Source organism: Sander vitreus, chromosome 8 (assembly GCF_031162955.1).
Source record: "Sander vitreus isolate 19-12246 chromosome 8, sanVit1, whole genome shotgun sequence".
Classification (NCBI taxonomy): domain Eukaryota; kingdom Metazoa; phylum Chordata; class Actinopteri; order Perciformes; family Percidae; genus Sander; species Sander vitreus.
Window position 1 is genome coordinate 17,730,954 of NC_135862.1, and position 15,244 is coordinate 17,746,197.

Genomic DNA, 15,244 nt, shown 5'->3' on the forward strand with positions numbered 1-15,244 from the left:
TAGGTAAAGGTCAAAAAGAGATCCTTAAAATATCAAACATGTTGTCATTTATATTGCCATCTAGTAACATGTAGTTCATTTCATTACATTTTTGCATTTGTATTGTCTATCATCTAACTTCCTCTCCCCACCATGTTTAAGAAAGCTTGTCATTTACTGATAATCATATGCTTATCATTCCAGACACAATAGCGGTAATAGATACACACACGTCCTCGGGTTTACACAGCAATAAGCACCCTTATATTGCATATAAAGTTCAAATGAGCCGACAAGAGGGTTCCACAGACACAGCCAACAACATCAACATTAGTGTGTGTCTGTGCTGCTCAGCGCTTCCAGTATTATAAAGGCCAGAAGCACACTAGACCAAGACCAAGATTTGGCACCAATGTGGTCTCATGACACACAACAAAGTGATCTGCATTTACAAAAAAAAACCTGTAGGTTACATTCTAACGTAGCGACAACGCACATTTAAACACAGTTTGCAATTTTAAACTCTGATTGTTACTTACCGACTTACTTTTTTAACTGACTGAATTTAAAGATGTGTGTTCCAAGAGCAACCAGGATTGATGATGTTGCCATTTCATTTGCCGGTTGGCCAGTGTAACAAATCACCTTGTTCTACAGCTCACACTACAGGAGCAATGAAGAAAAGATAAAAAACAAACGGGACAGCAATTATTATGAATGCGTTACCTCCCTCAGTCTTCACAAGCAACGAAGCCAGTAATGACTTTGGCTGGGTCAACTAAATCGTCTTGTGATGTCAATTTTCATGGCTTCAGAGACAGAAAGGTATCAGCTGCTGCAGCAGGTGTGTCGTGCTGCTAATTGTGATTGTCTACTTTGCTCAATGTTGAAAATGGGCTCAACTGAACCACTTCTATATCATTGATCTACTGACTCAGAACTGGCAGACTCCACAGACCTAATCATAACCAAACCAGTAGCTAGTTATCAGTTGTTGTTAGTGCTGTTTGTTAAGTGTTTGTTAATTTTGGTGCCGATACTGAACCAAAACATTTACATGCCTTAGTTAGTGGGATATAAACATGTTTTAATCCCTTTTCCCTTTGTTTATTAAATTACACCAAACTGCTCAGTGCATCATTGTTGTATGTGGAACCTTGCCTAAACAAAATAGTCTTTAGTTAGCAACATAAATCAGGAAATATTTGGAAAGTAAACAATCCTTAAACCATGTTCAGACAGACAGCACACTCTCAAATAGACAATATTACAGACACAATTTGGTCTCAAAAAGTTTGATACCCAGCCCTCATTATGACTCAAGATAGCTTAATAGGTAGCTTATTGATTGATTACTTACACATTTTACAAATTGTGCAAAAACATATATTTAAATGAATGTATTGCCGTATGTCAGGGTTAGAATGTCTTCTCTTATGAGTCCCAACAAATTGCTTAGTTTAGCAGACTGTCAATGTTTCTGTTACTCAGCTCTGACGCAATGACAGAAACCTATCCCCCCCCCCAGCATCAATTCCTCCCATCAGTGAGCAGAGCACCTTCCACAAACAGTGCATTACACACAGCTGCATCCATACCAACACAGGCACATTCCATTCTTGTTACTATTCAGATTGGTTTGCCCATCATTCTCCCACACTGCAGACAGAGTGCAAATAATAAAGGTTATTTGTGACAGAAAATCAATACTTGGAACATTGCATATTAGATTCTCACTAAAACGTCAACCTTCTCTTGTCTGCAGAAAATACAAGGCATTGTTCAAAATAGCAAGCCTTTCAACACATGCTTTCGCAGGTAACACAGGAGTAGTAGTCTTTGTTGGTGGACAGCAATGTATTCCACTCATTTCCTCTCAGAAGCCATTACATCTCTTCTTGGAAATGTTATGTCCTCGTTCAGCAGGTGGCATGCAGCCCACTTTACAAGTAGGCAGACACGCTAAGTAAAGTCTTTTGTCAGTGGGTACTAGTTTCAACAGGACCAAAGCTTGCGCCAGAATATTTTTCCCCAAACAGCTCTTCACAACAACTGTGTGTGTGTGTGTGTGTGTGTGTGTGTGTGTGTGTGTGTGTAAGGCAAGTGTTATGTAGGTAAATCAGCCTAAATGCATTCAAGCCATATTAGACTACTAGAAAAAGGTCAGACAGCGTGTCACTTAAATCGTGGCCAGAATTTGCTCATTGGCCCACAGCTGCAATCTGTGACGCCTTGAAACTAAATGGATCGTTTTTCACTTTCACAGAGGTAAAACAGAAGGCCATGACCAGTGAACTGTTGCTGAATAATGTGTTTGGGTTCATGTACTTGATGATTGCTCTGAATATTTCCATAGGTAGGCTAAAACTTTTGATATTTCCAACTTACATCCAGAAAAAGATTTTCTGCCATTACTGCCAATGTTTGTCACACTCTATATTGTTAACTCTTCCTCACTTATGCCAAACCTGCCTCTTGGTGTGATTACACTGACACATCTTGCTAATCTGGTTTTTACTGAGCACCACAAATGCCATGAGGGCTCTGCTGAGTTTACACAGAAACAAATGAGGGAATCAACCTTAGCCAGTGGCACATCAATGCTTGCACAGGATGGCTGATGATCATGCATGATGAGGGTTAAAGGAGAATTCCGGCCAATTTTTACATTAATCTTGATCGCTATAGCTACGCGAGTACTTTCGATAGAAAAAACCCTGACCCGAATCAGTGCAGGTAACACGGAGAAGCTGCAGCTACGTACTACAAGCGTCCCCTGAGCTAAAACGGCAGTGGTCGGGGCAAGTTCTAGAGTGCCTTTGTGCCTCTTAACAGACACAAAATGCAATTAATATGTCTGTGCCACATGAACAGGGCCCTTACGTGTCAACAAGATGCGTTTCCAACTCAGACATTGTTTAAATTCACCTACCCTGGTCCTTGTATCGATCCTGCCGGTAGCTAGCTTGCCCTGCTAGCTGATAGCTGATAGCCGTTAGCCGTTAGCTGCTAGCTGCCGTCCAGTGAGTGTATTCAGACAGGCTTCTGTAATAATCATCCCAATAACAATCCACGGAGCGGTGGTGGTGTGGATATGTCCTCCAGAGGATCTAGCAGCTAACGGCTAACGGCTATCTGGCTGTACACACTCACCGGAGGGCAGCTAGCAGCTAACAGCTACTACCGCACTACTGTTTATTTTAGGGGGGAATACACTTCAAGACGTGACATGACCTGTCCTCTGGAGGACATATCCACACCACCACCGCTCTGTGGATTGTTATTGGGATGATTATTACAGAAGCCTGTCTGAATACACTCACCGGATGGCAGCTAGCAGCTAACGGCTATCAGCTAGCAGGGCAAGCTAGCTACCGGCAGAATCGAGACAGGGACCAGGGTAGGTGAATTTAAACAATGTCTGAGTTGAAAGCGCATCTTGTTGACACGTAAGGGCCCTGTTCATGTGGCACAGACATATTAATTGCATTTTGTGTCTGTTAAGAGGCACAAAGGCACTCTAAAACTTGCCCCAACCACTGCCGTTTTAGCGCAGGGGACACTTGTAGTACGTAGCTGCAGCTTCTCCGTGTTACCTGCACTGATTCGGGTCGGGTTTTTTCTATCGAAAGTACTCGCGTAGCTATAGCGATCAAGATTAACGTAAAAATTGGCTGGAATTCTCCTTTAATATCTAATCAGGGAAAAGGTTGCATACGTCTCCTGGCCCTATTAGCTTCAGTTTATTCCCTCTGTAAGAGCCTGTTTGTGATTGCATGATTTTAATCTATTTAGAAGAAAATTTAACTTTTCAATAGCAAGAAGTTGCTCATTCCTCTGCCTCATTAATGTCAGAAATCCTGTCAGAACCAGCAGGAAGGGGATTTTTTTTCTAGCAGTGCCAAGCAAAAGGAATTGTGAATCTGACACATCAACAGACATAACATAACATAACCTAACATAATAAGTGTGTATGTGTGGGTAAGTGCGAGTGTTGTATGCAGGGCTTGGTTGGCCTCATTGGCGGCAACATTATATTTTACCTTGAGCTTAAACCATTTTGCACAACAGGGTGTTCGGTTTTCTGTCCTTCAGGAGGTGTGATTTATTACTACTTCAAGCACTACTTCATATGTACAATAATAGAGTATGTTTGGAGGGGTTTAAACTTTAAAAACGAAAAAGAAATAAAGAAGTGCATGCAGTAGAGTGCAGATCTCTGCCAGGTGTGTCCCTCTCCCCTCTTTCTCACTCAAATGTCCCTCCCTGCTCCTTTAAGGCCAAAATACACCACTACCGAACCACACGCGTCAAAACAGCCACCCCCCATTTTCCACGACAAAGGTGAAAATGTGGCCTGCAACAGACCTTTTGCTACTGAAAAAGTTGTTGATCACTGGCGCCACTGGCACTGGCCCCTACTGGCCAATTAAGAGGAGTAGGGCGTCAGCAGTCAATAGCGGTATAAAACAGAGCAGTCGATAATTGTGAATCACTACACTACGAGAGGTCCTTAAGCATACACTCATATTTGCACAGAAGCAATATTAGGCTGATGGGTCCAGTAGTATGCGAGTTTACCTGCAGACAGATAGATACGCATGCAGGTTTATTATACACAGGGGAACCCGCTAAAAATTGTCGACAGACTCCTTTTCCCATTGGTGTCTTTTTTATATCTGTTACTTATTAATGCTTTCTTTCAAACTCTGTGCAGACTAATTTGGAATGATGTTAGAGCGCTGAGGTGGACGGAATTTGTGGCAGAGGTGCCAAAGAGTCAAAGCATTGCGCCGGAAAAGGGAGGAAAATGTGTGTGATATTTACATCACTGCAGATTGGAGCTGGAGCCAATAAATACCTGTAACTACTATAGTCATCTGTCCTGAGAATAAATGCTGAGCACCTTTCCTACTAAAGACAAAAGCCAGATGTTAGGGTTTTCTTGTCCAGTGGTAAAGGGGCTTTAATCTTTTCCGGTATGCTCATGTTTTCTTAAGCTTCTTAATTGCAACTACAGAATTTGGACAAGGTATAATACAGCACAAAAGTGTATCCAGGCTGGTTGTCATTCATGAAAATGATAAACGCTTCAAAATGAGAGGAAGAACAATCAAGTCCATTAGTGAAGTCCACTGATATAGTTTCTTGGAAGGAAACCTGCATACTCTGCGATCGGCACCGTTTGGATCGGCACAAGGTAAAGTACTTTCTCTGGATGAAGGGAAGGCTGAACCAAGTGACGTATTTTCTTTTTAAATAGGTGCTGTGCTGTGGCTCTAATTCATGCCGATGGAAGCATGGTTCCTGTGGATTTAAAAAAATGACAATGACAATTTTAAATTGAGAACGGAATTTGGTCCCATCGCCAGGCACAAGCAGTCAATCTAGGGAAAACACTGGTATTTGTCCCACCCCTCCTCCACTGTGAATGGATAGCTGAATGGCTTTGAGTTGTAAATGCTTTGGAATGGGAGCGCCGCATATTAAAGGGGTGGTTCAGAATTTTGGACATAGGACCTCATTTCCAAGTTAGCCAGGGTGTTATTTATCAGTGGAGACCGTTTAACACTTTTCATCCAGTCCTTCCAGTTACAGAGTTCGCTGGTGCTAGGCTAGCGCAAGTCAACAGTATCTGCTAGCCTGCCACTAAAAACAGTCTTACCCACTCCACAGTACACCCGAGGCAAATAAATTATAACGCCAGACTATCGATGTATATGTCTGTGTTGATAGAATAATGTTAGAAATAAAACTACCCTTATATCGAATTGCAATAGTTTTTACTTTGTTCCCTGTAGTTGGTAGTATAGGCTAAAGCAGTGGCGGAGTGATATTACCTAGGCTACTGAGAAAGCCGGTTTCCATGACAATCACACAAGTTTATTTACCTGCCGCTGCAATTTGCATGTAAACTGTCCGAGCTTACATGACTTTTCTGTCAGCAATTACCTAAAGTTAGCCCAGCCAGGTATCTACCAAGAGTGTAGCTATACCATTACTCTCCACTAACGTTGTCAGTCTCAATCTATCAGTAGCAGCTAGGCTAATGTTATAAAAGGGGCTAGCTTTATTAGCTAGAATAGCCTACCAAAAGTTATTACCTGTTCATCAGTAGCTGTTGGTGCATCTGGAAAGACGGATGGAACCGCATTTGTTGTCAGTGACTTGTGGTCCTTTAGATTGCGGGGTCTTTCAAAGTCGTCTGGTCTAAAATGATCACTACACATTTGCCACTTGAGTAGAGTATCCACCTTGATGTCCAAGCCAGCAGCAAAAAGCCACAGTTGGTTCCTTTCTGGATCTCCCAATGGAAATTTGTGGAAACTTTGTGGTGCCCATCTGTTTGGTTTATTTTTACAATTTCTAAATGCACACTGAATCACCATGTTGCCCAGTCCTTAGTGTCCAATCCAATGCTTCAATACTAACGTACTAGGCTACTACTAGGTGTCCCGACTGTAGTGCGCTTCTCTGTTTATTTTTCGGCACAGTACTACTAACCGGAGCAAAGTAAAATTCCGCTGCTGCTGAGAAACTAGTCCATCAAATGTGATCATTGAGGTGCAAGGTTAGTTTTATTTCTAACATTATTCTATCAACACAGACATTTACATCGATAGTCTGACGTTATAATTTATTTGCCTTGGGTGTACTGTGGAGTGGGTAAGACTGTTTTTAGTGGCAGGCTAGCAGATACTGTTGACTCGTGCTAGCCTAGCACCAGCGAACTCTGCAACTGGAAGGACTGGATGAAAAGTGTTGAAACTGTCTCTACTGATAAATAACACACTGGCTAACTTGGAAATGAGGTCCTATGTCCAAAATTCTGAACCACCCCTTTAACACGATGCTACAAATACATGCAGACGAGGCGTCTGTGCTGAGCACTGCAGGTTTGGAGTTTGTTTCTGGACACAGAGAGTGGAAGAATGTTCAACTTTGGGTAAAAAGCTGCACTCGTCACTATAACTGCGCTCCCTGCACTCACTTTTAGCCAAAGTTGAACATTTGAATATGCAGCACTCTCATTGCAAAGCATAAAAAACATATAGTGGACTAGTGGAAAAATACTTTGATGGATACACAACGCTACCAGGTAGAGTGCACCGTGGATGATCTAGAGATAACGTGCAGATGTTTTTTCCCCATCAACCAATCTGGTTGAAGAGTAGGTAGAATATCAGTTGACCAAGATTTTTGTTGAATACAGCCCTTTCTTAACCTTTATTTATCCAGGTAAGCCGATTGAGAACAATTTCTCATTTGCAACGACGACCTGTCACATTCACACAGTTACACATTAATACCTGGAAGCTGCCCAGTACAACCACAGTCTGATCTGCTGGCCACTGAGCCCTAATGACACAGGACTAGGCACCACTGAAAGAGCACTGGTAACCAGTCTGGCCAGTTACATGTATATTGGTGCTGCTCCATTTTGAGTGCATGAATGTGCCAGACATATAATAAAAACTGAGATGAAAACAATTTCTGAAACTGCGTCATAGGACTGAGATTCCAACCCTTATCTACACCATCACAACAGGAAAAATCACTTAGAAGACACATTGTTGAACGAAGGTCGGGCCAAGTTGGACCAGGGACATCTATTCTGCTGACAAACACAGCTGCTACTGAATTATCTTTTAACCATATTTGACAGTTTACACAAACTTCTGGTTTTGTTTTTGTCTTCTTCTTTGCATGCCTCATGTCTTAGAAAAATCTATAAATGGCAATCCAGTTATTCAACTGACTCAGCAACCATTTCGATAAAAGGTTAATGGTTGTGCCATGTTTTCAGGCTATAATGCCAAAGATTCTCCTGATTTATAGCTTGTCATTTTTTATATAAGCCCTATTTGCACAGGACTGGTAGTTACCAGGGGACCTCTTGTGGTTTAGAAATTACCACCGACACGTCTGTGTTTCGTGTGGCGCATTCACACGGGATAACTGAAGTCTGTATTTTACTCAAATTTACAGACATTATCCCCCAGATATGTCAAGGCTCTGTCAAAACTTTCATTTATAATTGACAACGCAGCCAATTAGACCCCAAATCACAGAAATGCTGATTTGCACGGGACTAATATTATCACACAACCTCAGTGTTTGAAGAAATACGGTAGGTAACTTTTCGGTGGAATTTCTACTAGACAAATTACAGACATGATTCGCACGGGATTAAAATCACAGACGACCTCTGTTATTATTACAAATTACTAGAGGTCTCCATGTAATACTAGTCCCGTGCGAATAGGGCTTTGAATGGCAGATTTATTATATTTGGGTTTTGGACTGTTGGACTGCCAAAAGATGCAATGTGAATATGTCAACTTCAGCTCTGGAAAAATAGCGTAAGACATTTTTCACTATTTTCTAACTTTAACTAGACCGACTAGACTAGAACGATTATTCGAAGGAAAAAAAAAAAAAAGAAAAAAAAAAAAATCAAGATATTCATTGAAAATAATTAGTTGCAGCTCTATATTACTTAAATAATCAATGTTTTCAAAATATACCGTAAGCCATTACCCAAATCCGTAGTTTTCTATTACAATTACAGCAGAAATACTTAAAGTGCTTAATTTTAGTGCGTAGTTTCTGTCTCCCCCATGAGGAAACCTAAGTAACGACAACAACACTGTCAGCAATTCCACATGACACAAGCCTTCCATAATCACGCACCACCCCCACACCTGCTCCACGTAGTTGCTTGTAGCCACGGAGGTCACGGAGGATTAAAAAAACATGATGGATTTTCTAAACATAGCCATACTGAGAAATACAGAGAGAGTTTTGTGAAGCTGATAGTCTTAATTAGCTTTGTATCAACTCACTTGGCAATGGCTTGAATGTAAGGGATGTTCATTAATATAAAAAAGTTACACACTAAAGCTTCAAGTTCAAGAAACCTCTAGATGAACCCGGCACATTAAGTGATCAATAATGCAGATAGTACAATAGCAACAGTTGTCAGTTAAGTGATGAACTGCTACTGGAACCAGTGAGTGAATGAAAAGACGTCTGTAGGATAAGGATTAAGCAACCTGCTCTGAGGAGATAAGTTGAACCTATGGATGGATAAAGCTGCCGTCTCAACTCTTGACATTTAGCAGCTGAAATATTTCCATTTCTTTTATCATACTGTAACAGTTGAGTCCTTCCAATAAAAGGTTGCCAGGAGGTCAGCGAACCAGACATACTATGCAAGTGTTAAACAATGTTAGACGTGATGTACGAGTGCTGCTGAGGAGAACTGAGAGGTGACTTTGTCCAACTGCCAAGGGAGAAATGTAAAAACCATATTAAAAAAACTCAAAGCGCATGCACACATAAGCAGCCCAAACAACCACAATGCTCCACTGTGAGCATGAATACATACATACAGACTCCAAACAACCAGTCTCAATAGCATAGCTCTCTGGACAGCTGACCAGCACAGCCTGGTATAGTCCTCATTTTGGGTGACTGCAGGCCATTTGCCACAGACATACCAATTACTAAACAATTATAAATCAGTGAAGTGAACCAAAAACAAAACTTTTACTTACTGAATACAGATACTATTAGATGTGGAATTTGTCCTTTGCCCCTAACTCAGTTGAAGAAGATGATGCTGCTGCTGCCACTGCTCCGCTCTTCCAAATGTCCTCTAAAAGGTCCTATAAATACTTGTCAATTGTAAATTATAGCATATGTTTTAACGTAAAAAAGGTGTCTTCTTTTTTTATTTAAAAAGTCTTTAGCAAGTTACAAAGACCAAAGTATTCCCATAAATTCCACAGATTTTTTTTTAGCAAACAAAAGAAGATGCAAGCAAGTCAAACAGAATATAGCACCATGTTGTACCACTTATTATCAAAGATAATAAATCCAAAATAAGATTTTTATTTTATGCAGACAGCTGGAAACATCTGAGGTATATGGCTTGCCAAATACGTAAAATTGTCCAGTGTGTGACACCACTCAACAACGGAATTGCTCTTCTGTTTTCCCTGGATGTAATCAATGAGTTGGGTAGCCTATCACCGCCATAAAATGGCAAAGTCTGAAAAGCAACATATGGTCTTAGCTTCTCTAATCATGTCCACTGGAAATAAACAGAGGCACATCTGCTGTAGTCTCATTATTAAAGCCTGTGGCAAACCCACTGTCACACCAGGCAGTAGGAAATTAAAAGCAAAGATGCCAGGGAGAAAGCCATGCTTATTGGCAGAAATATATTGCTGGTACACATTAGTCCCTAGAGACAGACCAGAAGTCAGTGCAGAAAGATGAAACTAAATATAGCTAACCACCATTTTGTAAATCATGTCTGTTGCTTTTTTAAGAATACATTTAAAAAAAAAAAAATATTGTAATAAAAAAACTAAGTCTTGAGGCAAATATCCTTTACAGAGAAAGATTTAGAGAGAAATCACTTTGTGCTACTGTATCTGATCTGTCTGCCTAAGTCAGTATAAATAATACCCTTAATAATAACACACTTATAAACTAAAAATGACAGTACACACAGTACACAGTTGTTGTGTAATTAGTGGACTGTTTTGTGAACAGAAGCATTAATTAATCACTGAGGGGTTAAAACAAGAAAGGGGTCACCATCTGCTTTGGCTACCCAGCATGCAGCATGCCAAGAGTGTGTGAAGGACCTGTGGGACTGCCCAGGGCTGTATTCGGTGATGCTGCCTCCCTCAGTGCTTTTACACAAAAAATACACAGAGACACAAAACGATCTCCATATAATACTGCTAAACTCTCCAAGGATAATTTTACAGCCCAGCTCCATCGAGACCAGATTAACTCTTTGGTCTGGTGGAGTGCACTGGGACACAACACGCGTTTCATTTTAATGCTTATAAGTTGGCTACCTTTGTTAAAAAAAAAAAAACATAAGGATGTTTTATTTGCAATTTATGTTGCTACTCTGGTTTCTGGTCTCTTTTGTCTTGTCATCACATCACATTCAAAACTTGCATAAGAAATTATTATTATTTTTCTCTCGGTTTTCTGGTAAATAGTTATATTTCCACCAACGGTAACTCTGCAGTGAAAATTAGGGATGCACTGAAATGAAAATTCTTGGCCGAAGCCAAATCAAATGAAAAAAATTGTCCGAGTGCAGTTTTTCCCGTTTTTGTTCCAAAGAAAAAAACAATTACAAAACTACAATTTAAAAATATTTATTTAACACTGAACTTTTTTTTTTAACATTCCAGAATACATTATTCAAACAAAGCACATTATGACTTAAAATAAATAAATTAGTAAAAGTAAAAATCTTTGAGCCCCTCTTCTTGAATAGTATAGGCCTTTAACTGACTGCTGAAAAAATGTAATGTACTCTGTACGCCTACAACAAAAAGTGCATTGAAAAGAGTGCAAAAAAGTGGATGGACCCAAAACAAATGAATAATCGTCCTAGACATAAGACTACTTAGCCTACTTCTTCAGGAAAAGTGGCAGGTTCTTCTTTATGAAAAGTAGCTTCTCTGCTTTCTCACATGAAAGTCGGTTCCTCTTACGAGAGTAGCGTAGAGAGAGCGAGAATGGCAGGTGTGTTGACTGAGACTGATGATGTCAGTGTCATGCAAGCAGAGCGAGCGGTAACGCTGTTGGAGTGAGAGTGACTTAAACGTGCGGTATACTCGCCGCAGCCGACCTGTCTCGCGCCAGTGTGACGTCATGGGAGCGCCGGAACTATTTATACTCGCGCGTGGTGGTCGCGACACTAGTTGCAGTCTTCTCCTGAACAGAGGTGTCGCAACTGAGGAAAGGCTACCGACTTTGCTATTTCTACGGACTAGAAGAAGAAGAAAAAGATAAACAACGGCAGAACTAGCAGCAGCATTGACGTCAATGTTTCCATTTGATTCGATGACCTACTTCGTCGGATCAAGCCTTTCATTTACCATAAAAGAACTCATCTTAACCCAGTAAGTTTACAAGAGAGACTTGCAGTCACTGTGAGAGTCCTGGCATTCGGTTAACCTCAAACTCGTCCATGCTTCCTGTTTCCGCTTTGTCGTGCGCCGCTGAAAAAAATAGAGTGGTGCACGACCGCTGTTCGCGCACTTTAAATCCTGGAGCGCCAGCAAAATCTACGTCATTATGACGTGACACTGGCGCGTGGCTGGTCAGCTGTGGTGACTGTAAAAAGGCCCTTAGCGTACCAGTGCTGCTGTGTGAGGGAAAAGCGAGAGGAAAGAGATAGCTAAGAGGGTGTGTGTTGAGATGCAGTGCTAAACAGTCTCGCTGCCAGTGCTTGAGCAGACAAGTACCTAAGATCAGAATCGTTAAATATTGCTGTTTTTTGACAGTGCTTCCACGCTGCCTACATGTTTTCTGCATTTATAAAGTGTGCGCGCCTCTGAGCTGGTTGCTATTTGATCGTGTCATCACTCACTATTCCCTACAGTGTTTATTAAAAAAAATAAAAAATAGTGAACTATATGGGGAATGACCAAACAAGTTCTTCTGCTTCTTCTCCTCCTCCGGGAAAACACGATATGTATTTCATAGTGGACTATATAGTGAATGAAATTAACTGCTGAGAATTCAAACACCACTACAAAAAGGTAAACACACTATATAGTGCAATATTTCTGTGATGGGGAACGGTTTTGAACGCACCTAATTTGTACCACCTCTAGGTGACACAGAGAGCCGTGCTGAGAGCCATTAGTGAGAAAAACTTGCAACAAAAGAAAAGCATTTAAAGGTTGGCTGAGGGGACAATATCGTGCAGTCACAACAATCACTCATGGAAAAAGAAAAAAAAGTCTAAAAAGGTCATCATCAGGCCAGATCTGACCCATTTACCAGAGCCACTACTGCATTCAGTAAGTAGAGTGCCACAATGTTGACAGTGACAATATCTAATTGCTTGTTTGCTTTTGTTAAAAAGATAAACTGAACAGAATATTTCTTTCTGGCTTTGCTACCTGCTACCTAGGTCATCTTTTCTGGTTTTGCCCCATGCTCAAGAGTTTAACATACTGTATACAGCAGGCAGCTAATCCCTGACAGTCTCTTTGTCACATCGAGTTGCTCCCTCTACTCTTTGACACTTCCCCCCGCATTACAACAAGCCCTCATGTTTGGTATGGTCATAGCAAAAAGAGTCATCCTGAGAGAGTGGAAATGAGTTTCTCCTCCTTGCTTTAAAAATGGCTAAATGACATGGTTTCTTGCCTATACCTTAAAGAAATTCGGTATACTCTCTCCAATGCCAAACCTAAGTTTCTTAAGATCTGGGGGGCCTTTATTGAACATATTAGGAGAGAGAGGTGTTAACCTGGGAACTAATTGTATTTGACTCTATTGTACTGTACATTTAATTTTCACTGCATTATATTTTAATCTGCTAGGATTTTTAGTTTTCCAGGCTTCGTCTTGGGCTGCCCTCCACCTCACTTGGTCTTGGCTCCATGGACTATATTTCTGACTCTCAATCCACTTGTGGACATTTCACTAATTTTACAGATATGTGCATATGTGAACTTTTTCTGTGAAAAGTTTTTTGTCTTATTCCATCATGTCTGTTTGTTTTGTGTTGTAAAAAGGAAAAATGTCATAAATAAAATCTAAAAAAAGAAATAAAGAACAGAGATGCTGTTGAACCCTTACCTCAGGCAGACGCATTGCTGATGGCTACATCAGCACAGACACAGTAAGTAACATTCAACAGACTTCCACTGCTGCCCACTCCACATTAATTTTATTCATTTTTCACAAAGCTGAACTTTGTCACAGTGGGCACAAAGAACAGAGAAGGAAGCCCTGTTTCATCTTTCCTATTTCCTCAGCCAATTAGAATCCCCTGCCCGCCCACAGAGCCAACATGTTGATTCTTGATCACAAGGCGATTAGAGAAAAACAGTGCGACTGCTGTCATGGGAATAAGACTTTAAGTTTGATTCACGAAAAAGACAAACCAAATAAGCAAGTTAAAAGACTTGCTTATTTGCCGGATAATATCACTCATCTGTCAAACATCAAGTTTTTATTTTTTTTATTTTGAGATAAAAGGAATATAATAGCCACCATGTCACATCCCGCATGTTATGGGCTTCTGTTTGCTCCAAGCCAGCATCTTGGGTTAGATTTTGTTGTGTGTTTAAATGCCTGACGCATTACAAAGGTGGGCATTAAGCAGCTGTGTTATTATGAAGGAAAAATACAACTGTTATTATTATTTGTCCTATTCTAAAACACTTTAAAAAATTCAATAGTTGGAGGTTTGAAAATAAATTAAGCTTATATTTCAGTCATCCAATGAAGAATCATCATAGGGAATAGGACTGAGACTTTCCCTGCAGACTGCTCAACAGAAAGATAAAGCTCCGTTCACAACACTGACGACATGACAGTGCTGCAGCATTGCTGAACTGCACTAAGGACATGTCTTGACACACCAAACACAAACCTGAACAGTTAGGTGTTAAGCTAACTTTTACACTGAATGATCTATGTCTCCCAAGAAAGAAGAGCAGTTCATTGCCTTTGCAGTCAGTCTCATTTGATCATGCACTTAATCTCAATTACAATTTCAGGAGGAAAGTATTTGAACTGTGTACACTGACGCAAACTCTTTTCATTTGTATATAAACATTACAGCACACTACTGTGTAGGCTATGTCTCCCACTTCCTTGTAATAAACACATCTGTATATGGCTTTTTTTCATGAAATAATTGTAAGTGCTGTTCCAATCGGGCTAGAATGCATTAATGAAATAATTAAAAATGACAAAGCTCAGCTCTGTCATTTTGAACAATCGGGGTAACGTTAGTAGTTATTTATATAACGTTATTTGGCTGCTAATAACTAACTAACAGAATGGGGTCTAGCAGCTCAGTTGTTAATACAGTTATGAAGCTAAACGATAAAAACAAACAAACAAAAAACAGTTAACAGATAAGCGGTTTCCGTCACGTTACATGATGTTGATACGAAGGTTAAAAAAACCCGGCTTAGGCTATTTGACACCACGCTTAACAACGCACCCTCAGCTTTTAACGTTACCAAACATTCACATAATTGACAGAACAAAAACAAAGCTTCAAGCATGTTAAAGTAAAAGTGTAGTTCGTGTGACAATAGGAAAGATATTAAAAGCACAGAATATGTGTGTAACTTACAGCGGGAAGCGGAGAGGTCTCCAGATTTTGCTTCAGAGAGTAACGTTAGCCGTTGATACAGTGAGGAAGCAGTTTAGATAGTGTGCAGGCTCATCACAGCGCTCCGTGCTTTCA

At 40.4% G+C, this 15,244-nt stretch overlaps 1 protein-coding gene across 2 annotated transcripts in view; it reads right to left on the minus strand.

The window, feature by feature from the left end:
- Window positions 1–15,244, minus strand: part of LOC144522299 (tumor protein p53-inducible protein 11-like) — a 43,451-nt gene extending 28,207 nt beyond the window's left edge. The window contains exon 1 of one of the 2 annotated variants that reach the window (XM_078257256.1): window positions 15,131–15,244. The gene's annotated coding sequence lies outside the window, so the exon portion shown is untranslated. The remainder of the gene's footprint in view (window positions 1–15,130) is intronic. The other variant, XM_078257257.1, reaches the window with a different exon arrangement.